Source organism: Tachypleus tridentatus, chromosome 13 (genome assembly GCF_004210375.1).
Source record: "Tachypleus tridentatus isolate NWPU-2018 chromosome 13, ASM421037v1, whole genome shotgun sequence".
NCBI classification, from domain to species: Eukaryota; Metazoa; Arthropoda; class Merostomata; order Xiphosura; family Limulidae; genus Tachypleus; species Tachypleus tridentatus.
Genome location: NC_134837.1, coordinates 218371275 through 218397038, shown reverse-complemented (window position 1 = coordinate 218397038; position 25764 = coordinate 218371275). Strand labels below are relative to the sequence as shown.

The 25764-nt window shown below is 37.5% G+C and overlaps 2 non-coding genes across 2 annotated transcripts; both read right to left on the bottom strand.

The window, feature by feature from the left end:
• Window positions 1-932: 932 nt before the first annotated feature.
• TRNAV-AAC (transfer RNA valine (anticodon AAC)) lies at window positions 933-1005 on the bottom strand. Its single transcript has one exon. It is a non-coding gene; the product is annotated as a tRNA-Val (tRNA).
• Window positions 1006-17565: 16560 nt separating this feature from the next.
• On the bottom strand, window positions 17566-17638 carry TRNAV-UAC (transfer RNA valine (anticodon UAC)). The gene has a single exon. It is a non-coding gene; the product is annotated as a tRNA-Val (tRNA).
• Between the last annotated feature and the right edge of the window lie 8126 nt (window positions 17639-25764).

The window sequence follows — 25764 nt, the reverse complement described above, 5'->3', positions numbered from 1 at the left end:
CCTGACATTTGAGTTGATATACATGCCAGACCTTTTCCCATTTAGATACAAACCATCCATTCCACAAAGTTCCATCTTTCCACTGAACTCATCCCAAAGGTCCTACTACCTAAACTGCTCATCCTTACATATTGATTTTAGCCTAGCACTTAGCCCTAGTGACCTAATCACACTTTCATCTCAACAATTAATTCTTGGCAGTGTCCCTGACACAATGAATTTATGATATTTATCTTTAAATGCTTTTATTAACAAGCTCCTCTGACTTATTTTTCCTTATATCATTCGGCTCTATGTGCACAACAAATGCTGCATCATTGCTATTCCCCTTCATTATTTCTTTTGCTCTGTTAATTATATCTTCTATTTGTGTCACCTGGTAGCATAATCTAACTTTACTCCTTATTTAACACACAAACAATTCTATACATGTGCTATGTCTAGTTCCAATAGTTCTTTGTCTACATAAGCCAAGGGCTGAAATCTGTTGATTAACAAAATAGTCTTTACAATTAAGTTCACTACTTTTAACCATAATACTACTCTTTATAACTTTCTGAATTTTACACTACTAAATTAGGGACGGCTAGCACAGATAGCCCTCGAGGAGCTTTGTGCGAAATTCCAAAAAAACAAAAACAAACAAAACAAAACAATCGTCGAACGTTATACGATTACACGAAGGCCTATTGAAAACGTGAAATTTCGCAGGCGTGCACGCATTATATCCAAAACCAATAGCGATTCTTTTTCGGTTTATTAAACAACATTTATACGAATTTCGGAAGGTGGTTACAAGTATAAGAAAAAAGGTGTAAATCCTGTGACATCTCACAGCCGTCTCACGCTCTAACACTGAATTTATGATGAAAATTTCGTTCCACGTTCTTACCAACTGAATAAAAGGAAACAAACGATTTAAATAATAAATATGTGCCTGCCAGGGATCGAACCTGGGACCTTCCGCGTGTTAAGCGGATGTGATAACCACTACACCACAAGCACGTCACTTCCTGTTTTTTTCCTTTTTACTGTTTTCAAAATTAATCATCAACGTTTCAAAATATCTCATTTCGCAAACTATACAAACACAAATATAATGACAGCTTTACATATAACCGTAAATAAAATAACACTCTTCCTTGTCTACCAAAGCCAAGAGTAATTTGATAATGTGCTAACGTGTCTTGAAACGACATCCTCGAGCCTACAGTATTCAACCTTTTCACACCTCGCTCAATTGCCCTTAAACGTGCAATTTAATTTACTCATTCTTTTCTCTTTCTAGCAGAAACTGAACAGAAGAACTTCATAACTCTAATTTTTTTATCACAATTATTAAACAAAAACGTAATAAGCCATTTAATTCGTCTTTTAAATCCTTCAATATGCTTATGGATCCTGCGAAAAATATTTCATATTTCTTATCTTGCGACCAATTAGATGATCGCACTCTGGCTGATGTCTCGTTCTCGCACACAACTTCTTCAAGGTGTTCAATAAGACAAAGTTTCATGGTGACTTTCAAGCTTCTAAAATGATAATTTTGTAAAGGCCCTCTTTTTTTAACAGTACGTTGACAGTCGCGGGTTGTAGGATATCACATCGGTGGGAAAACGTCTAATGTGCAGAAGAGGTCTGATCAGTTTTAAAAACACTCTCTTCAAAAACCTTCCACTCTTGGCGACTTACGTCGTATCTCAAGGTTATATATCGTTGTTCTCGTTGAAAATGACTTTACCAAAACATAGAATCTTGTTCAACAAAAACGTTTACAAGAACCAGCTGCACCTGGAAGCAGGAAACACTTCAGAATAATGAATATTCTGCTGTCGTGGCATCGTAATTTCCTCGTACCTATTTAATCTTCACTATATTCAAGTAAAAGAAATACAATTTTTAAATAAGTACGTAAAACAGGAGATTCGATAAGAACAATAAGATATTAAGCATCGCAAAGAGCCTTTACTAAGTGAAGACATTCTGGAAAAATAAAGAAATCAGACAAAAATTGATAAACAGTACAAGGAGTCTTCAAGAAAAGAATGATCTCTATAGCTTGTCGCTTCTCTTCCCTGTAAGAGTGGCAAGACATGGCGTTTAGGACCTTTGAGTCGCTATCTGTGGTTCGTTTATTTCCAATTCCAATCAAATAACATGTATGCATTGTCAGACGTAGGGGAAGTTACGATATTATCGCCAATTCCACCGATCGGTAAAAATAAAGTACATCAAACAGTCGGTGGTGAACGATTTTGAAGAATTGCCTTAACTCTTTTCCGTCACTAGTAAGTTGCAGATGATAACTCGCATATCGATGCAATAGTTCTAACCGCTCTTTAAAACAAAAGGTTAAAGAACGAAACAAATAGATTGATTAGCTGTCACAGCTTGAATAGTTGTTCTCAACAAACACTGACGGAGTCGTGATCTTCAAACATTACCTGTACAACTAAGAAGGTACTTTACCTAAACTTAAAATAATGTCGCGTGAATCGACGTTTCACACTCTTTACGCATTTGAAATAGAAAAAAAAAAACTCATGAACCCTTTCCATGGAATTGGAGTTCTAAATTCCTGGTCAGATTCTTCGTCGAACGTTATACGATTACACGAAGGCCTATTGAAAACGTGAAATTTTGCAGGCGTGCACGCATTATATCCAAAACCAATAGCGATTCTTTTTCGGTTTATTAAACAACATTTATACGAATTTCGGAAGGTGGTTACAAGTATAGGAAAAAAGGGTGTAAACCCTGTGACATCTCACAGCTGTCTCACGCTCTAACACTGAATTTATGATGAAAATTTCGTTCCACGTTCTTACCAACTGAATAAAAAGGAAACAAACGATTTAAATAATAAATATGTGCCTGCCAGGTATAGAACCTGGGACCTTCCGCGTGTTAAGCGGATGTGATAACCACTACACCACAAGCACGTCACTTCCTGTTTTTTTCCTTTTTACTGTTTTCAAAATTAATCATCAACGTTTCAAAATATCTCATTTCGCAAACTATACAAACACAAATATAATGACAGCTTTACATATAACCGTAAATAAAATAACACTCTTCCTTGTCTACCAAAGCCAAGAGTAATTTGATAATGTGCTAACGTGTCTTCAAACGACATCCTCGAGCCTACAGTATTCAACCTTTTCACACCTCGCTCAATTGCCCTTAAACGTGCAATTTAATTTACTCATTCTTTTCTCTTTCTAGCAGAAACTGAACAGAAGAACTTCATAACTTTAATTTTTTTATCACAATTATTAAACGAAAACGTAATAAGCCATTTAATTCGTCTTTTAAATCCTTCAATATGCTTATGGATCCTGCGAAAAATATTTCATATTTCTTATCTTGCGACCAATTAGATGATCGCACTCTGGCTGATGTCTCGTTCTCGCACACAACTTCTTCAAGGTGTTCAATAAGACAAAGTTTCATGGTGACTTTCAAGCTCCTAAAATGATAATTTTGTAAAGGCCCTCTTTTTTTAACAGTACGTTGACAGTCGCGGGTTGTAGGATATCACATCGGTGGGAAAACGTCTAATGTGCAGAAGAGGTCTGATCAGTTTTAAAAACACTCTCTTCAAAAACCTTCCACTCTTGGCGACTTACGTCGTATCTCAAGGTTATATATCGTTGTTCTCGTTGAAAATGACTTTACCAAAACATAGAATCTTGTTCAACAAAAAACGTTTACAAGAACCAGCTGCACCTGGAAGCAGGAAACACTTCAGAATAATGAATATTCTGCTGTCGTGGCATCGTAATTTCCTCGTACCTATTTAATCTTCACTATATTCAAGTAAAAGAAATACAATTTTTAAATAAGTACGTAAAACAGGAGATTCGATAAGAACAATAAGATATTAAGCATCGCAAAGAGCCTTTACTAAGTGAAGACATTCTGGAAAAATAAAGAAATCAGACAAAAATTGATAAACAGTACAAGGAGTCTTCAAGAAAAGAATGATCTCTATAGCTTGTCGCTTCTCTTCCCTGTAAGAGTGGCAAGACATGGCGTTTAGGACCTTTGAGTCGCTATCTGTGGTTCGTTTATTTCCAATTCCAATCAAATAACATGTATGCATTGTCAGACGTAGGGGAAGTTACGATATTATCGCCAATTCCACCGATCGGTAAAAATAAAGTACATCAAACAGTCGGTGGTGAACGATTTTGAAGAATTGCCTTAACTCTTTTCCGTCACTAGTAAGTTGCAGATGATAACTCGCATATCGATGCAATAGTTCTAACCGCTCTTTAAAACAAAAGGTTAAAGAACGAAACAAATAGATTGATTAGCTGTCACAGCTTGAATAGTTGTTCTCAACAAACACTGACGGAGTCGTGATCTTCAAACATTACCTGTACAACTAAGAAGGTACTTTACCTAAACTTAAAATAATGTCGCGTGAATCGACGTTTCACACTCTTTACGCATTTGAAATAGAAAAAAAAAAACTCATGAACCCTTTCCATGGAATTGGAGTTCTAAATTCCTGGTCAGATTCTTCGTCGAACGTTATACGATTACACGAAGGCCTATTGAAAACGTGAAAATTCGCAGGCGTGCACGCATTATATCCAAAACCAATAGCGATTCTTTTTCGGTTTATTAAACAACATTTATACGAATTTCGGAAGGTGGTTACAAGTATAGGAAAAAAGGGTGTAAACCCTGTGACATCTCACAGCTGTCTCACGCTCTAACACTGAATTTATGATGAAAATTTCGTTCCACGTTCTTACCAACTGAATAAAAAGGAAACAAACGATTTAAATAATAAATATGTGCCTGCCAGGTATCGAACCTGGGACCTTCCGCGTGTTAAGCGGATGTGATAACCACTACACCACAAGCACGTCACTTCCTGTTTTTTTCCTTTTTACTGTTTTCAAAATTAATCATCAACGTTTCAAAATATCTCATTTCGCAAACTATACAAACACAAATATAATGACAGCTTTACATATAACCGTAAATAAAATAACACTCTTCCTTGTCTACCAAAGCCAAGAGTAATTTGATAATGTGCTAACGTGTCTTCAAACGACATCCTCGAGCCTACAGTATTCAACCTTTTCACACCTCGCTCAATTGCTCTTAAACGTGCAATTTAATTTACTCATTCTTTTCTCTTTCTAGCAGAAACTGAACAGAAGAACTTCATAACTTTAATTTTTTTATCACAATTATTAAACGAAAACGTAATAAGCCATTTAATTCGTCTTTTAAATCCTTCAATATGCTTATGGATCCTGCGAAAAATATTTCATATTTCTTATCTTGCGACCAATTAGATGATCGCACTCTGGCTGATGTCTCGTTCTCGCACACAACTTCTTCAAGGTGTTCAATAAGACAAAGTTTCATGGTGACTTTCAAGCTCCTAAAATGATAATTTTGTAAAGGCCCTCTTTTTTTAACAGTACGTTGACAGTCGCGGGTTGTAGGATATCACATCGGTGGGAAAACGTCTAATGTGCAGAAGAGGTCTCATCTGTTTTAAAAACACTCTCTTCAAAAGCATTCCACTCTTGGCGACTTACGTCGTATCTCAAGGTTATATATCGTTGTTCTCGTTGAAAATGACTTTACCAAAACATAGAATCTTGTTCAACAAAAACGTTTACAAGAACCAGCTGCACCTGGAAGCAGGAAACACTTCAGAATAATGAATATTCTGCTGTCGTGGCATCGTAATTTCCTCGTACCTATTTAATCTTCACTATATTCAAGTGAAAGAAATACAATTTTTAAATAAGTACGTAAAACAGGAGATTCGATAAGAACAATAAGATATTAAGCATCGCAAACAGCCTTTACTAAGTGAAGACATTCTGGAAAAATAAAGAAATCAGACAAAATTGATAAACAGTACAAGGAGTCTTCAAGAAAACAATGATCTCTATAGCTTGTCGCTTCTCTTCCCTGTAAGAGTGGCAAGACATGGCGTTTAGGACCTTTGAGTCGCTATCTGTGGTTCGTTTATTTCCAATTCCAATCAAATAACATGTATGCATTGTCAGACGTAGGGAAGTTACGATATTATCGCCAATTCCACCGATCGGTAAAAATAAAGTACATCAAACAGTCGGTGGTGAACGATTTTGAAGAATTGCCTTAACTCTTTTCCGTCACTAGTACGTTGCAGATGATAACTCGCATATCGATGCAATAGTTCTAATCGCTATTTAAAACAAAAGGTTAGAGAACGAAACATATATGTTGATTAGTTGTCACAGCTTGAATAGTTGTTCTCAACAAGCACTGACGGAGTCGTGATCTTCAAACATTACCTGTACAACTAAGAAGGTACTTTACCTAAACTTAAAATAATGTCGCGTGAATCGACGTTTCACACTCTTTACGCATTTGAAATAGAAAAAAAAAAACTCATGAACCCTTTCCATGGAATTGGAGTTCTAAATTCCTGGTCAGATTCTTCGTCGAACGTTATACGATTACACGAAGGCCTATTGAAAACGTGAAAATTCGCAGGCGTGCACGCATTATATCCAAAACCAATAGCGATTCTTTTTCGGTTTATTAAACAACATTTATACGAATTTCGGAAGGTGGTTAAAAGTATAGGAAAAAAGGGTGTAAACCCTGTGACATCTCACAGCTGTCTCACGCTCTAACACTGAATTTATGATGAAAATTTCGTTCCACGTTCTTACCAACTGAATAAAAAGGAAACAAACGATTTAAATAATAAATATGTGCCTGCCAGGTATCGAACCTGGGACCTTCCGCGTGTTAAGCGGATGTGATAACCACTACACCACAAGCACGTCACTTCCTGTTTTTTTCCTTTTTACTGTTTTCAAAATTAATCATCAACGTTTCAAAATATCTCATTTCGCAAACTATACAAACACAAATATAATGACAGCTTTACATATAACCGTAAATAAAATAACACTCTTCCTTGTCTACCAAAGCCAAGAGTAATTTGATAACGTGCTAACGTGTCTTCAAACGACATCCTCGAGCCTACAGTATTCAACCTTTTCACACCTCGCTCAATTGCTTTTAAACGTGCAATTTAATTTACTCATTCTTTTCTCTTTCTAGCAGAAACTGAACAGAAGAACTTCATAACTTTAATTTTTTTATCACAATTATTAAACGAAAACGTAATAAGCCATTTAATTCGTCTTTTAAATCCTTCAATATGCTTATGGATCCTGCGAAAAATATTTCATATTTCTTATCTTGCGACCAATTAGATGATCGCACTCTGGCTGATGTCTCGTTCTCGCACACAACTTCTTCAAGGTGTTCAATAAGACAAAGTTTCATGGTGACTTTCAAGCTCCTAAAATGATAATTTTGTAAAGGCCCTCTTTTTTTAACAGTACGTTGACAGTCGCGGGTTGTAGGATATCACATCGGTGGGAAAACGTCTAATGTGCAGAAGAGGTCTGATCAGTTTTAAAAACACTCTCTTCAAAAACCTTCCACTCTTGGCGACTTACGTCGTATCTCAAGGTTATATATCGTTGTTCTCGTTGAAAATGACTTTACCAAAACATAGAATCTTGTTCAACAAAAACGTTTACAAGAACCAGCTGCACCTGGAAGCAGGAAACACTTCAGAATAATGAATATTCTGCTGTCGTGGCATCGTAATTTCCTCGTACCTATTTAATCTTCACTATATTCAAGTGAAAGAAATACAATTTTTAAATAAGTACGTAAAACAGGAGATTCGATAAGAACAATAAGATATTAAGCATCGCAAACAGCCTTTACTAAGTGAAGACATTCTGGAAAAATAAAGAAATCAGACAAAAATTGATAAACAGTACAAGGAGTCTTCAAGAAAACAATGATCTCTATAGCTTGTCGCTTCTCTTCCCTGTAAGAGTGGCAAGACATGGCGTTTAGGACCTTTGAGTCGCTATCTGTGGTTCGTTTATTTCCAATTCCAATCAAATAACATGTATGCATTGTCAGACGTAGGGGAAGTTACGATATTATCGCCAATTCCACCGATCGGTAAAAATAAAGTACATCAAACAGTCGGTGGTGAACGATTTTGAAGAATTGCCTTAACTCTTTTCCGTCACTAGTAAGTTGCAGATGATAACTCGCATATCGATGCAATAGTTCTAACCGCTATTTAAAACAAAAGGTTAAAGAACGAAACATATAGGTTGATTAGCTGTCACAGCTTGAATAGTTGTTCTCAACAAACACTGACGGAGTCGTGATCTTCAAACATTACCTGTACAACTAAGAAGGTACTTTACCTAAACTTAAAATAAGGTCGCGTGAATCGACGTTTCACACTCTTCACGCATTTGAAATAGAAAAAAAAACTCATGAACCCTTTCCATGGAATTGGAGTTCTAAATTGCTGGTCAGATTCTTCGTCGAACGTTATACGATTACACGAAGGCCTATTGAAAACGTGAAAATTCGCAGGCGTGCACGCATTATATCCAAAACCAATAGCGATTCTTTTTCGGTTTATTAAACAACATTTATACGAATTTCGGAAGGTGGTTAAAAGTATAGGAAAAAAGGGTGTAAACCCTGTGACATCTCACAGCTGTCTCACGCTCTAACACTGAATTTATGATGAAAATTTCGTTCCACGTTCTTACCAACTGAATAAAAAGGAAACAAACGATTTAAATAATAAATATGTGCCTGCCAGGTATCGAACCTGGGACCTTCCGCGTGTTAAGCGGATGTGATAACCACTACACCACAAGCACGTCACTTCCTGTTTTTTTCCTTTTTACTGTTTTCAAAATTAATCATCAACGTTTCAAAATATCTCATTTCGCAAACTATACAAACACAAATATAATGACAGCTTTACATATAACCGTAAATAAAATAACACTCTTCCTTGTCTACCAAAGCCAAGAGTAATTTGATAATGTGCTAACGTGTCTTCAAACGACATCCTCGAGCCTACAGTATTCAACCTTTTCACACCTCGCTCAATTGCTTTTAAACGTGCAATTTAATTTACTCATTCTTTTCTCTTTCTAGCAGAAACTGAACAGAAGAACTTCATAACTTTAATTTTTTTATCACAATTATTAAACGAAAACGTAATAAGCCATTTAATTCGTCTTTTAAATCCTTCAATATGCTTATGGATCCTGCGAAAAATATTTCATATTTCTTATCTTGCGACCAATTAGATGATCGCACTCTGGCTGATGTCTCGTTCTCGCACACAACTTCTTCAAGGTGTTCAATACGACAAAGTTTCATGGTGACTTTCAAGCTCCTAAAATGATAATTTTGTAAAGGCCCTCTTTTTTTAACAGTACGTTGACAGTCGCGGGTTGTAGGATATCACATCGGTGGGAAAACGTCTAATGTGCAGAAGAGGTCTGATCAGTTTTAAAAACACTCTCTTCAAAAACCTTCCACTCTTGGCGACTTACGTCGTATCTCAAGGTTATATATCGTTGTTCTCGTTGAAAATGACTTTACCAAAACATAGAATCTTGTTCAACAAAAACGTTTACAAGAACCAGCTGCACCTGGAAGCAGGAAACACTTTAGAATAATGAATATTCTGCTGTCGTGGCATCGTAATTTCCTCGTACCTATTTAATCTTCACTATATTCAAGTGAAAGAAATACAATTTTTAAATAAGTACGTAAAACAGGAGATTCGATAAGAGCAATAAGATATTAAGCATCGCAAACAGCCTTTACTAAGTGAAGACATTCTGGAAAAATAAAGAAATCAGACAAAAATTGATAAACAGTACAAGGAGTCTTCAAGAAAACAATGATCTCTATAGCTTGTCGCTTCTCTTCCCTGTAAGAGTGGCAAGACATGGCGTTAAGGACCTTTGAGTCGCTATCTGTGGTTCGTTTATTTCCAATTCCAATCAAATAACATGTATGCATTGTCAGACGTAGGGGAAGTTACGATATTATCGCCAATTCCACCGATCGGTAAAAATAAAGTACATCAAACAGTCGGTGGTGAACGATTTTGAAGAATTGCCTTAACTCTTTTCCGTCACTAGTAAGTTGCAGATGATAACTCGCATATCGATGCAATAGTTCTAACCGCTCTTTAAAACAAAAGGTTAAAGAACGAAACAAATAGATTGATTAGCTGTCACAGCTTGAATAGTTGTTCTCAACAAACACTGACGGAGTCGTGATCTTCAAACATTACCTGTACAACTAAGAAGGTACGTTACCTAAACTTAAAATAAGGTCGCGTGAATCGACGTTTCACACTCTTCACGCATTTGAAATAGAAAAAAACAACAACTCATGAACCCTTTCCATGGAATTGGAGTTCTAAATTGCTGGTCAGATTCTTCGTCGAACGTTATACGATTACACGAAGGCCTATTGAAAACGTGAAATTTCGTAGCCGTGCACGCATTATATCCAAAACAAATAGCGATTCTTTTTCGGTTTATTAAACAACATTTATACGAATTTCGGAAGGTGGTTACAAGTATAGGAAAAAGTGTGTAAATCCTGTGACATCTCACAGCCGTCTCACGCTCAAACACTGAATTTATGATGAAAATTTCGTTCCACGTTCTTACCAACTGAATTAAAAGGGAACAAACGATTTAAATATGTGCCTGCCAGGGATCGAACCTGGGACCTTCCGCGTGTTAAGCGGATGTTTTTTTTGTTTTTTTTTCTCTTTATTTATCCCACCTCAACGAGGGGGTATACACAGAAATACAACAAATAAAACACAAGTTAATGAATTAGCATGTAACAATAACTCTATAGATTACCATGCTGAAAATTACCACAAAGTTAATAAAATTAAGGAAAAAGAAATAAAAGAGGTAATTGGAACAGCAGGTAATCCAACAAACATTATAATGAACATTAACAAACAAGAAATCAATGGATCTTTCATTGGTAACAAAAATATAATGAAATAACCACTTATCTTAACAACGTACACAAGAAATAACCTTGGGCACCTTGGGTTACCAAGCTACCAACATAAGAATACAGAGAATAAAAAACATTTAATGAGTTATGTAACAAAGATCTATGATAATGATGATATATATGTCTCCGTATACGCACTTTAAACATGGAAATTAAATGAATGACGCGATTTCGTGCCAAAGAAACTGAACGAGCAGAACATATAACCTGACGTGCCAAACTAGTAAACAAACGGAATATGTTCCAGCATCTTCTGGGTATCGAAGGATGAGATCCCACTAAGAGGCATCTCCTCCATACCCAGTTTGATATGGGACATCCAAAATAAAATGCCAATAATTTATATACATATGACCACAAGGGCTGTACAAAAGGACATTGGAAAAACAGATGGTCTATGGTTTCCGGCGCCTGGGAACAGAAAGTGCACAACCCTGTGGGATGTCTGTCCATATGTATCAGCTTGACATTAGTGGTAATCGCCCACAACCACAGTAAATAATCCACATCACAAACATAAAAACCCACAAAAGAAGAATAAGCGTTTTTACGAATGCGTTTCCAGTCTCCAGGAGGAACAATATCCCCAGTAGAATGGAGCAGGGAAATTAGTAGCGAGTGAAAACTGTAAATGTCCCACCAGTTGCCTCACAGATAAACCCTGAAAATGAACTTGATTATCGGAGTGGTCCAGAAAATATAAATCCACAACACATGTGGACGACGGAAGAGGAGCCGGCTTGGTGGACAAAACCGACAACCAGTCCACAGGCAACGCCTCCTTGATAATATGAAAATGTGAAAAATTGTGCGGGCATTGGCCAACGGGTCAGCGTCCGTACACATTTCAATCACTGCCCCACCGGAAGAAAAGCAGGGAGCACCTCGTACAATAAATGGCGGACCTGAACCAAACCTGCGTTAATAAATTCAGGAAAATGAAATGTTCGGTGGCGAACATCAACAATAGCCGGATTGAAAACAAAGGTTCATCAAAAATTTGTGGGGAAAGAGGAGCTGGGACAATCCCTTTATCCCCAAGAAGAACCTTCCAGGCATGAAACATTTCCTGAATATAGAAAGGTAACGATTTCACAAAACGTGGCAAAATACGGCATTGAAGAATCCGAAAGCCCAAAGAGAGATTACCATAACAAGAAAAAATCCAGAAAGAAGTTGTCGCAAGGTGGAAGGACAAGAAGCATCCAAACAACGCTGCAACAACTTCAAACGGAATGCGAGTTTACGAGTATTAACATCAACCAAGTTGATACCTCCACAATCATAACTCCGGATCAGAATACCGTATGCCACTTTATGTATACCTCCCCCGCCAAATAAAATCCAGTATACATTTGCGAAATCAAGCCTCAAACTGTCTTGGCAACGGGAGTATATTCAACGGGTACCATAACACCGATGCCACCAAGGAGTTCACCACAAGAGATTTACCCTTTAGCGACAAAGAACGAAATCGCCACGACACCAAGACACGAGATACCCTGCGCAATACACCCTGCCACGTATCTTGCAGCATGACATCGAAATTAGAGTGGAAAACTATTCCCAAAATCCGAATAGGATCCTGGGAAATTCTCAACTCACCAAGGACGAAGTCTGCAGAAGAGGCCAAACATCCAATCCACAAACCCTGACTCTTGGTCCAGTTGATCTTCCCACCAGTAGCTTTGCCAAAAGTTCGGCAGACATCCAACACATGCGGCAAAGATTCGGCGTCTCGTAAGGTTAAGGTGGTATCATCAGCATGTTGATAAGTAAGTGAAGGCGTGGTGAGTAACACATCACCACCAATACCAGTAATATGTATATTATGGACTAACATATTTCGTAACGGTTCGACACTGAGAACGTAAAGTAGAGCAGACATTGGGCATCCTTGACGAATACCCCGAGTTACAGCAAAATCAGTAGTGAGAAATCCATTAAACTTTACACAACTAGAAATAGAAGTATAGCAAAGACGAACCCAGTGAACAAAAGTAGAACCAAAACCCATACGCAGAAGAAGTTGAAATAGATAGTCATAGGCCACCCGAACAAAGGCTTGCATCTGATCGAGCTTCAAAAAGATTCCACCCTGGCCGGTACGTGCTAAAGATTGCAATAGGAAAACGAGTGTTAACGGAGTATCAGCAACGTCCCGTCCAGGTATACACCCGGATTGGTCATCTGAAACTAAACTGGAGATCACAGACGAAAGGCGACGAGCCAGCACTTTGGCCAAAAGCTTATAGTCAGTACAAAGCAATATCAAAGGCCGGCTGTTAGCCGCCAACCGTCGATCCCCGCCTTTCGGGATAGGAACAATTACCCCAGAACACATTGTACGGAGCAACTGTGGAGAGTGGAACAGTTCAGACAAGACAGATAAAAAGTCGTCAACAAAAAGAGAGAGAAAATATTTGTAGAATTCGGAGGTAAAACCATCCAAACCAGGAGATTTGCCCAGCGGTAAACTGTCTAGAGCTGCGATAACTTCCGGAACCGTGAATGGAGCATCACAAATATGAGCTTGTTCACGGGAAAGAGTTCGATCAACAAATGAGATAACGAAATCTATGTCTGCCTGCAGAACGATATCCATAGAGTACAGTGCGGAATAATACTGATGTAAAACAGCAGCGATATCTTCCACACCGGACACCTCCACACCCCTATCAGTGAGCATGGATCGAAACTCAATTCTGCTTTGACGAACCTTTTCCATACGAAGAAAGTAAGACGTAGATCTCTCACCCTCCTCAAACCAACGAATATGAGATCGAATCCTCGCTCCCTCTATGGTATCGTGATCCAAAGTCTCCAATGCATCTTCAAGTTCATACAATTTGACCTTAGACCTACCAGGAAAACGGGACAGTTTTCGAAGCTCACGATTGATGGACGACTCAAGCTGACATTTGCGAGAACGGGATGCCCGCGCACGAAGAATCGAATAACGCTCGGTAAGTAAACGGAACGCGCATTTCAATTGTTCATACCACTTAATTTTATCAGTCCCATAGACTGACCAACTACGACTTCTGGCGATCAACAGCTTAATGGCTTTGACATATTCGGCATCCCTCAATAACTGGTTATTGAAGTGCCAGAAATTAGGACCTCTGACAACGGGCCGCAGAGTAAGGTCGAAGCCCAATAAAGCGTGATCTGTAGCAGGAAACCACAACGTACGGAAACGTTGGACAGTCCCCTGCAAGGTAGAAGAAAGCAAAACCCTGTCAATACGAGACGACATCATCTCACCATTAACAAAACGCTTTCATGTGAAACCAGGTGTAGTCGGCGATATGAGTGAATGCGCATCAAGTAAATCGAACCTATTAAGAAACTGGACAAAAGCCGAACGGCTGGCGTCACGGTAGAAACGGACCGGAAATCGATCGCGTGCCACATCCACCACACAATTAAAATCTCCCACAACAAGCAATCCCGTGCAACCATCCAAACAATACTCCAAGTTTTGGAAAAATTCCCGTCGCTCGGAGATATCGCGAGGAGCGTACACAGATGATAACAGATAAGACAAAGACTCGAAACTGAATTTGACTGTCAGAACCCTACCCACCCCATCAGAAGAAACGAATGTAACATTATCACACAAAAACTGCTGTAACAAGATGGCAACCCCTTGTCGGCCAGAAGGAGAATTATTAAAAAAAGCTACACCTGGCCAAAATTTCAGTACGACATCATGAAAATCATCAGTAAAAAACGTTTCCTGTAAACAAACAACATCAAAATTAGTAACAAAGTAATCCAGATAATAAGCCAGCTTACTAACATTACGCAACCCATTACAATTCAAAACTCCCACCCTTTGTAAATAATCCATGCTAAAGAGAAAGTAAAGGTACATGAATTGAAAGGAAACTGGCACAAACACAAAAATAACAAGAATAAATGTAAAGATCTAAGCAAATATTCACAAAGTACAAATAACAATAAATGACAGTCTTACACGAACTGAAACAAACAAACTGTCACAAAAAACACATTTAAGGCTGCGACACCGCCTTCGCCTTCGCCCGAGATATCCGTAGTATTGGCACGTCCGTCACCCGCTTTCGTCCACTGCCCTTTTAGAAGTGTCACCAGGAGACATTGCCACCACACTAGCATACCTCCAACGACGAGGAAGAGGCACCTCCACATCGCCGGCGATACTCTCACCACTAACCGGAAGTGGAGGGAAGTGACGATCAAAATTGCGTCCTGCAGCAGGGGGGGGTGACTACTATCCCGTTCCCTGGCCCCACCAGAAACCGTCGATCGTCGGGCAGAAACATCGTCCACCACCCGATGGGTAGCTGCAGCCTCCTCTGAAAGGGGAACCTCCGAATCAACGCGTGGACAAACAGAAATGGTGTCAACATCATGAAGCACTGCACGATAGGGAGCAGCCGTGTCTACTTCAGCGGCGTCACGAGAAGTAGTAGGCGTGGCCACTTCAGCGTCGTTACTAGAGGAAGTTCGAGGAGCAACAAGCTTGGGACAACGTTGACGGACGTGTCCCTGCATATGACAATGTCGGCATATAAACTGGGGGCAATCGCGATATAGATGATCCGCCCCCAAACATAAATCACATACTTTTGACTGGCGATCATGCTTCACTTTTAACATTACCGCCTTGCCCAAAGGATCAAAAACTTTCACTACGTACGGGAAAGAGATACACTTCTCACTAAAACACACACGAACATGGCGTATACCTAAGTATATGCCCTGGTCCCTCTTCCACACAATAGGGCTTTTCACTTCACAATCATAATCTTTAAGTTTATTTAGTATAATATCATCGTCGATATATTCTGGGACGTCCATAAATGACACAGTAATAGTACGTTTAGTGACACCATTAGCCGAACAGTGCACACCATTTACAATTAGACCAGCATCTATAGCCAGATCCACATCGGCGGGAAGAACAAAAGTTACCTCATATCCACCCGGGCGAGGAACTACAGCAGTGACCGAAGCAGCACCAAACGTAGAAATAACAGAATGGATAACGTCCCCATGGCTTGAATTAGTCGTTTCCACAAAAACGGTACGACGCATAACTTCCATGACCTTCTTAATTGATGAAGACATCGTCAAACAACAGAAAAAAAAAATCTGGCAAAAAAAGAACTACACGCTCACTAAGCTTAGCTGTTAAATTTACACTAAGGCAATAAGAGCTCAAGAAACACGTCTGTACTCGATGACGAGAACCGGCGCTTTCCAATAAATAATATGTGCCTGCCACGGATCGAACCTGGGACCTCCCGCGTGTAAAGCGGATGTGATATCTCATTTGGCAAACTAAACAAACACAAATATAATGACAGCTTTACATATAACCGTAAATAAAATAACATTCTTCCTTGTCTACGAAAGCCAAAAGTAATTTGATAATGTGCTAACGTGTCTTCAAACGACATCATCGAGACTACGGTATTCAACGTTTTCACACCTCGCTTAATTGCGCTTGAACGTGCAATTTAATTTACTCATTCTTTTCTCTTTCTAGGAACCCTTTCCATGGAACAGGAGTTCTAAATTGCTTGTCAGATTCCTCGTCGAATGTTATATGATTACACGAAGGCCTATTGAAAACGTGAAATTTCGTGTAATCATATAACATTCGACGAGGAATCTGACCAGCAATTTAGAACTCCTGTTCCATGGAAAAAGTTCCTTTATGTTTTTTTTTCTATTACAAATGCGTGAAGAGATTGAAATGTCGATTCACGCGACCTTATTTTAAGTATAGGTAACGTACCTTCTTAGTTGTACAGGTAATGTTTAAAGATCACGACTCCGTCAGTGTTTGTTAAGAACAACTATTCAAAATGTGACAGATAATCAACCTATATATTTCGTTCCTTAACCTTTTGTTTTAAATAGCGGTTAGAACTATTGCATGGATATGCGAGTTATCATCTGCAAATTACTAGTGACGGAAAAGAGTTAAGGCAATTCTTCAAAGTCGTTCACCACCGACTGTTTGATGTACTTTATTTTTACCGATCGGTGGAATTGGCGATAATATCGTAAATTCCATTACGTCTGACAATGCATACATGTTATTTGATTGGAATTGGAAATAAACGAACCACTGATAGCGACTCAAAGGTCCTAAACGCCATGTCTTGCCACTTTTACAGGGAAGAGAAGCGACCGCCTATAGAGATCGTTGTTTTCTTGAAGACTCTTTGTTCTGTTTATCAATTTTTGTCTGATTTCTTTATTTTTCCAGAATGTCTTCACTTAGTAAAGACTTTTTGCGGTGCTTAATATCTTATTGTTGTTATCGAATCTCCTGTTTTACGTACTTATTTAAAAATTGTATTTATTTCACATGAATATAGTGAAGATTAAATAGGTACGAGAAAATTACGATGCCACGACAAAACCAATAGCGATTCTTTTTCGGTTTATTAAACAACATTTACACGAATTTCGGAAGGTGGTTAGAAGAAAAGGAAAAAAGTGTGTAAATCCTGTGACATCTCAGAACCGTCTCACGCTCTGACACTGAATTTGTGATGAAAATTTCGTTCCACGTTCTTACCAACTGAATTAAAAGGAAACAAACGATTTAAATAATAAATATGTGTCTGCCAGGGTTCGAACCTGGGACCTTCCGCGTGTAAAGCGGATGTGATAATAACTACACCACAAGCACGTCACTTCCTGTTTTATTCCTTTTTACTGTTTTCAAAATTAATCATTAACGTTTCAAATATCTCATTTCGCAAACTATACAAACACAAATATAATGACAGCTTTACATATAACCGTAAATAAAATAACACTCTTCCTTGTCTACCAAAGCCAAAAGTAATTTGATATTGTGCTAACGTGTCTTCAAACGACATCATCGAGCCTACAGTATTCAACGTTTTCACCCCTCGCTCATTTGCCTTTAAACGTGCAATTTAATTTAGTCATTCTTTACTCTTTCTAGTAGAAACTGAACAGAAGAATTTCATAACTTTAATTTTTTTATCACAATTATTACACGAAAACGTAATAAGCGATTTAATACGTCTTTTAAATCATTCAATATGTTTATGGATCCTCCGACAAATATTTAATATTTCTTATACTGCGACCAATTAGATGATCGCACTCTGGCTGATGTCTCGTTCTCGCACACAACTTCTTCAAGGTGTTCAATACCACAAAGTTTCATGGTGACTTTCAAGCTCCTAAAATGATAATTTTGTAAAGGCACTCTTGTTTTAACAGTACGTTGACAGTCGCGTGTTGTAGGATATCCCATCGATAGGAAAACGTCTAATGTGCAGAAGAGGTCTCGTCTGTTTTGAAAACACTCTCTTCAAAAACCATCTACTCTTGGCGACTAACGTCGTCTCTCAAGGTTATATATCGTTGTTCTCGTTGAAAATGACTTTACTAAAACATAGAATCTTGTTCAACAAAAATGTTTACAAGAACCAGCTGCACCTGGAAGCATGAAACACTTCAGAATAATGTATATTCTGCTGTCGTGGCATCGTAATTTCCTCGTACCTATTTAATCTTCACTATATTCAAGTGAACTAAATACAATTTTTTAATTAAGTACGTAAAAGAGGAGATTCGATAACAACAATAAGATATTAAGCACCGCAAAAAGCCTTTACTAAGTGAAGACATTCTGGAAAGATAAAGAAATCAGACAAAAATTGATAAACAGAACAAGAAGTCTTGAAGAAAACAATGATCTCTAGAGGCTGTCGCTTCTCTTCTCTGTAAGAGTGGTAAGACATGGCGGTTAGGACCTTTGAGTCGCTATCTGTGGTTCGTTTATTTCCAATTTCATTCAAATAACATGTATGCATTGTCAGACGTAGGGGAAGTTACGATATTATCGCCAATTCCACCGATCGGTAAAAATAAAGTACATCAAAGAGTCGGTGGTGAACCCCTTTGAAGAATTGCCTTAACTCTTTTCCGTCACTAGTAAGTTGCAGATTATAACTCGCATATCGATGCAATAGTTCTAACCGCTATTTAAAAGAAAAGGTTAAAGATGGAAACATATAGGTTGATTAGCTGTCACACTTTGAATAGTTGTTCTTAACAAACACTGACGGAGTCGTGATCTTTAAACATTACCTGTACAACTAAGAAGGTACGTTACCTAAACTTAAAATCAGGTCGCGTGAATCGACGTTCCACACTCTTCACGCATTTGAAATAGAAAAAAACCTCATGAACCCTTTCCATGGAACAGGAGTTCTTAATTGCTGGTCAGATACTTCGTCGAAAGTTATATGATTACACGAAGGCCTATTGAAAACGTGAAATTTCGCAGCCGTGCACGCATTATATCGAAAACCAAAAGCGATTCTTTTCGGTTTATTAAACAACATTTATACGAATTTCGGAAGGTGGTTACAAGAAAAGGAAAAAAGTGTGTAAATCCTGTGACATCTCAGAACCGTCTCACGCTCTGACAGTGAATTTTTGATATAAGTTTAGTTCCACATTCTCACCAACTGAATAAAAGGAAACAAACGATTTAAATAATAAATATGTGCCTGCCAGGGTCGAAACTGGGACCTTCCGCGTGTAAAGCGGATGTGACAACCACTACACCACAAGCACGTCACTTCATTTTTACTTCCTTTTACTGTTTTCAAAATTAATCATTAACGTTTCAAAATATCTCATTTGGCAAACTAAACAAACAGAAATATAAGGACAGCTTTACATATAACCGTAAATAAAACAACACTCTTCCTTGTCTACCAAAGCCAAAAGTAATTTGATAATGGCTAAATTGTCTTCAAACGACATCATCGAGCCTACAGTATTCAACGTTTTCACACCTCGCTAAATTGCCCTTAAACGAGCAATTTAATTTACTCATTCTTTCCTCTTTATAGCAGAAACTTAACAGAAGAATTTCATAACTTTAATTTTTTTATCACAATTATTACACGAAAACGTAATAAGCGATTTAATACGTCTTTTAAATCCTTCAATATGCTTATGGATCCTCCGACAAATATTTCATATTTCTTATCTTGCGACCAATTAGATGATCGCACTCTGGCTGATGTCTCGTTCTCGCACACATCTTCTTCAAGGTGTTGAATACGACAAAGTTGCATGGTGACTCTCAAGCTCCTAAAATGATAATTTTGTAAAGGCGCTCTTGTTTTAACAGAACGTTGACAGTCGCGGGTTGTAGGATATCATATCGGTGGGAAAACGTCTAATGTGCAGAAGAGGTCTCATCTGTTTTGAAAACACTCTCTTCAAAAACCATCTGCTCTTGGCGACTAACGTTGTCTCTCAAAGTTATATATCGTTCTTCTCGTTGAAAATGACTTTACCAAAACATAAAATCTTGTTCAACAAAAACGTTTACAAGAACCAGCAGCACCTGGAAGCAGGAAACACTTGAGAATAATGTATATTCTGATGTCGTGGCATCGTAATTTCCTCGTACCTATATAATCTTCACTATATTCAAGTGAAATAAATACAATTTTTAAATAAGTACGTAAAAGAGGCGATTCGATAACAACAATAAGATATTAAGCACCGCAAAAAGCCTTTACTAAGTGAAGACATTCTGGAAAAATAAAGAAATCAGACAAAAATTGATAAACAGAACAAGAAGTCTTGAAGAAAACAATGATCTCTATAGGCTGTCGCTTCTCTTCCCTGTAAGAGTGGTAAGACATGGCGGTTAGGACCTTTGAGACGCTATCTGTGGTTCATTTATTTCCAATTCCAATCAAATAACATGTATGCATTGTCAGACGTAGGGGAAGTTACGATATTATCGCCAATTCCACCGATCGGTAAAAATAAAGTACATCAAAGAGTCGGTGGTGAACGAATTTGAAGAATTGCCTTAACTCTTTTCCGTCACTAGTAAGTTGCAGATGATAACTCGCATATCCATGCAATAGTTCTATACCCTATTTAAAACAAAAGGTTAAAGAACGAAACTTATAGGTTGATTAGCTGTCATAGCTTGAATAGTTCTCAACAAACACTGACGGAGTCGTGATCTTTAAACATTACCTGTACAACTAAGAAGGTACGTTACCTAAACTTAAAATCAGGTCGCGTGAATCGACGATCCACACTCTTCACGCATTTCAAATAGAAAAAACCTCATGAACCCTTTCCATGGAACAGGAGTTCTTAATTGCTGGTCAGATACTTCGTCGAAAGTTATATGATTACACGAAGGCCTATTGAAAACGTGAAATTTCGCAGCCGTGCACGCATTATATCCAAAACCAATAGCGATTCTTTTTCGGTTTATTAAACAACATTGATACGAATTTCGGAAGGTGGTTAGAAGAAAAGGAAAAAAGTGTGTAAATCCAGTGACATCTCAGAACCGTCTCACGCTCTGACACTGAATTTATGATGAAAATTTCGTTCCACGTTCTTACCAACTGAATTAAAGGAAACAAACGATTTAAATAATAAATATGTGCCTGCCAGGGTCGAAACTGTGACCTTCCGCGTGTAAAGCGGATGTGACAACCACTACACCACAAGCACGTCACTTCCTTTTTTCTTCCTTTTACTTTTTCAAAATTAATCATTAACGTTTCAAAATATCTCATTTGGCAAACTAAACAAACACAAATATAATGACAGCTTTACATATAACCGTAAATAAAATAACACTCTTCCTTGTCTACCAAAGCCAAAAGTAATTTGATAATGTGCTAACGTGTCTTGAAACGACATCATCGAGCCTACAGTATTCAACATTTTCACACCTCGCTCAATTGCCTTTAAACGTGCAATTTCATTTACTCATTCTTTTCTCTTTCTAGTAGAAACTGAACAGAAGAATTTCATAACTTTAATTTTTTTTATCACAATTATTACACGAAAACGTAATAAGCGATTTAATACGTCTTTTAAATCCTTCAATATGCTTATGGATTCCTCCGACAAATATTTCATATTTCTTATCTTGCGACCAATTAGATGATCGCACTCTGGCTGATGTCTCGTTCTCGCACACAACTTCTTCAAGGTGTTGAATACGACAAAGTTGCATGGTGACTTTCAAGCTCCTAAAATGATAATTTTGTAAAGGCGCTCTTGTTTTAACAGTACGTTGACAGTCGCGGGTTGTAGGATATCACATCGGTGAGAAAACGTCTAATGTGCAGGAGAGGTCTCATCTGTTTTGAAAACACTCTCTTCAAAAACCATCTACTCTTGGCGACTAACGTCGTCTCTCAAGGTTATATATCGTTGTTCTCGTTGAAAATGACTTTACCAAAACATAGAATCTTGTTCAACAAAAACGTTTACAAGATCCAGCTGCACGTGGAAGCAGGAAACACTTCAGAATAATGTATATTCTGCTGTCGTGGCATCGTAATTTCCTCGTACCTATTTAATCTTCACTATATTCAAGTGAAATAAATACAATTTTTAAATAAGTACGTAAAACAGGAGATTCGATAACAACAATAAGATATTAAGCATCACAAATAGCCTTTACTAAGTGAAGACATTCTGGAAAAATAAAGAAATCAGACAAAAATTGATAAACAGAACAAGGAGTCTTCAAGAAAACAATGATCTCTATAGGCGGTTGCTTCTCTTCCCTGTAAGAGTTGCAAGACATGGCGTTTAGGACCTTTGAGTCGCTATCTGTGGTTCGTTTATTTCCAATTCCAATCAAATAACATGTATGCATTGTCAGACGTAGTGGAATTAACGATATTATCGCCAATTCCACCGATTGGTAAAAATAAAGTACATCAAAGAGTCGGTGGTGAACGACTTTGAAGAATTGCCTTAACTCTTTACCGTCACTAGTAAGTTGCAGATGATAACTCGCATATCCATGCAATAGTTCTAACCGCTATTTAAAACAAAAGGTTAAAGATCGAAACATATAGGTTGATTAGCTGTCACATTTTGAATAGTTGTTCTTAACAAACACTGACGGAGTCGTGATCTTTAAACATTACCTGTACAACTAAGAAGGTACGTTACCTAAACTTAAAATCATGTCGCGTGAATCGACGTTCCACACTCTTCACGCATTGAAATAGAAAAAAACCTCATGAACCCTTTCCATTGAACAGGAATTCTTAATTGCTGGTCAGATACTTCGTCGAAATTTATATGATTACACGAAGGTTTATGAAAACGTGAAATTTCGCAGCCGTGCACGCATTATATCCAAAACCAATAGCGATTCTTTATCGGTTTATTAAACAACATTGATACGAATTTCGGAAGGTGGTTACAAGAAAAGGAAAAAAGTGTGTAAATCCTGCGACATCTCAGAACCGTCTCACTCTCTGACAGTGAATTTATGATATAAATTTAGTTCCACGTTCTTACCAACTGAATTAAAGGAAACAAAGGATTTAAATAATAAATATGTGCCTGCCAGGGTCGAAATTGGGACCTTCCGCGTGTAAAGCGGATGTGACAACCACTACACCACAAGTACGTCACTTCCTGTTTTCTTCCTTTTACTGTTTTCAAAATTAATCATTAACGTTTCAAAATATCTCATTTGGCAAACTAAACAAACAGAAATATAATGACAGCTTTACATATAACCGTAAATAAAATAACACTCTTCCTTGTCTACCAAAGCCAAAAGTAATTTGATAATGTGCTAACTTGTCTTCAAACGACATTATCGAGCCTACAGTATTCAACGTTTTCACACCTCGCTCAATTGCTTTTAAACGTGCAATTTAATTTACTCATTCTTTTCTCTTTCTAGCAGAAACTGAACAGAAGAATTTCATAACTAATTTTTTTTATCACAATTATTACAAGAAAACGTAATAAGCGATTTAATACGTCTTTTAAATCCTTCAATATGCTTATGGATTCCTGCGAAAAATATTTCATATTTCTTATCTTGTGACAAATTAGATGATCGCAGTCTGGCTGATGTCTCGTTCTCGCACCCAACCTCTTCAAGGTGTTGAATACGACAAAGTTGCATGGTGACTTTCAAGCTCCTAAAATGATAATTTTGTAAAGGCCTTCTTGTTTTAACAGTACGTTGACAGTCGCTGGTTGTAGGATATCACATCGGTGGGAAAACGTCTAATGTGCAGAAGAGGTCTCATGTGTTTTGAAAACACTCTCTTCAAAAACCATCTACTCTAGTCGACTAACGTCTTCTCTCAAGGTTATATATCGTTGTTCTCGTTGAAAATGTCTTTACCAAAACATAGAATCTTGTTCAACAAAAACGTTTACAAGAACCAGCTGCACCTGGAAGCAGGAAACACTACAGAATAATGTATATTCTGATGTCGTGGCATCGTAATTTCCTCGTACCTATATAATCTTCACTATATTCAAGTGAAATAAATACAATTTTTAAATAAGTACGTAAAAGAGGCGATTCGATAACAACAATAAGATATTAAGCACCGCAAAAGCCTTTACTAAGTGAAGACATTCTGGAAAAATAAAGAAATCAGACAAAAATTGATAAAGAGAACAAGAAGTCTTGAAGAAAACAGTGATCTCTCTAGGCTGTCGCTTCTCTTTTCTGTAAGTGTGGTAAGACATCGCGGTTAGGACCTTTGAGTTGCTATCTGTGGTTTATTTATTTCCAATTCCAATCAAATAACATGTATGCATTGTCAGACGTAGGGGAAGTTACGATATTATCGCCAATTCCACCGATCGGTAAAAATAAAGTACATCAAAGAGTCGGTGGTGAACGACTTTGAAGAATTGCCTTAACTCTTTACCGTCACTAGTAAGTTGCAGATGATAACTCGCATATCCATGCAATAGTGCTATCCCCTATTTAAAACAAAAGGTTAAAGAACGAAACTTATAGGTTGATTTGCTGTCATAGCTTGAATAGTTCTCAACAAACACTGTCGGAGTAGTGATCTTTAAACATTACCTGTACAACTAAAAAGGTACGTTACCTAAACTTAAAATAAGGTCACGTGAATCGACATTTCAAACTCTTCACGCATTTGAAATAGAAAAAAAACATAAAGAAACCCTTCCCATGGAACAAGAGTTCTAAATTGCTGGTCAGATTCTTCGTCGAATGTTATATGATTACACGAAGGCCTATTGAAAACGTAAAATTTCGCAGCCGTGCACGCATTATATTCAAAACAAATAGCGATTCTTTTTCGGTATATTTAACAACATTTATACGAATTTCGGAAGGTGGTTACAAGTATAGGAAAAAAATTGTGTAAATCCTGTGACATCTCAAGCCGTCTAACGTTCTGACAATGAATTTATAATGAAAATTTCGTTCCACGTTCTTACCAACTGAATTAAAGGAAACAAACGATTAAAATAATAAATATGTGCCTGCCAGGGTGGAAACTGGGACCTAACGCGTGTAAGGCGGATGTGACAACCACTATACCACAAGCACGTCACTTCCTGTTTTCTTCCTTTTAGTGTTTTCAAAATTAATCATTAACGTTTCAAAATATCTCATTTGGCAAACTAAACAAACAGAAATATAATGACAGCTTTACATATAACCGTAAATAAAATAACACACTTCCTTGTCTACCAAAGCCAAAAGTAATTTGATAATGTGCTAACGTGCTTCAAACGACATCATCGAGCCTAAAGTATTCAACGTTTTCATCCCTCGCTCAATTGCCTTTAAACGTGCAATTTAATTGACTCATTTTTTTCTCTTTCTAGTAGAAACTAAACAGAAGAATTTCATAACTTTCATTTTTTTATCACAATTATTACACGAAAACGTAATAAGCGATTTAATACGTCTTTTAAATCCTTCAATATGCTTATGGATTCCTGCGAAAATATTTC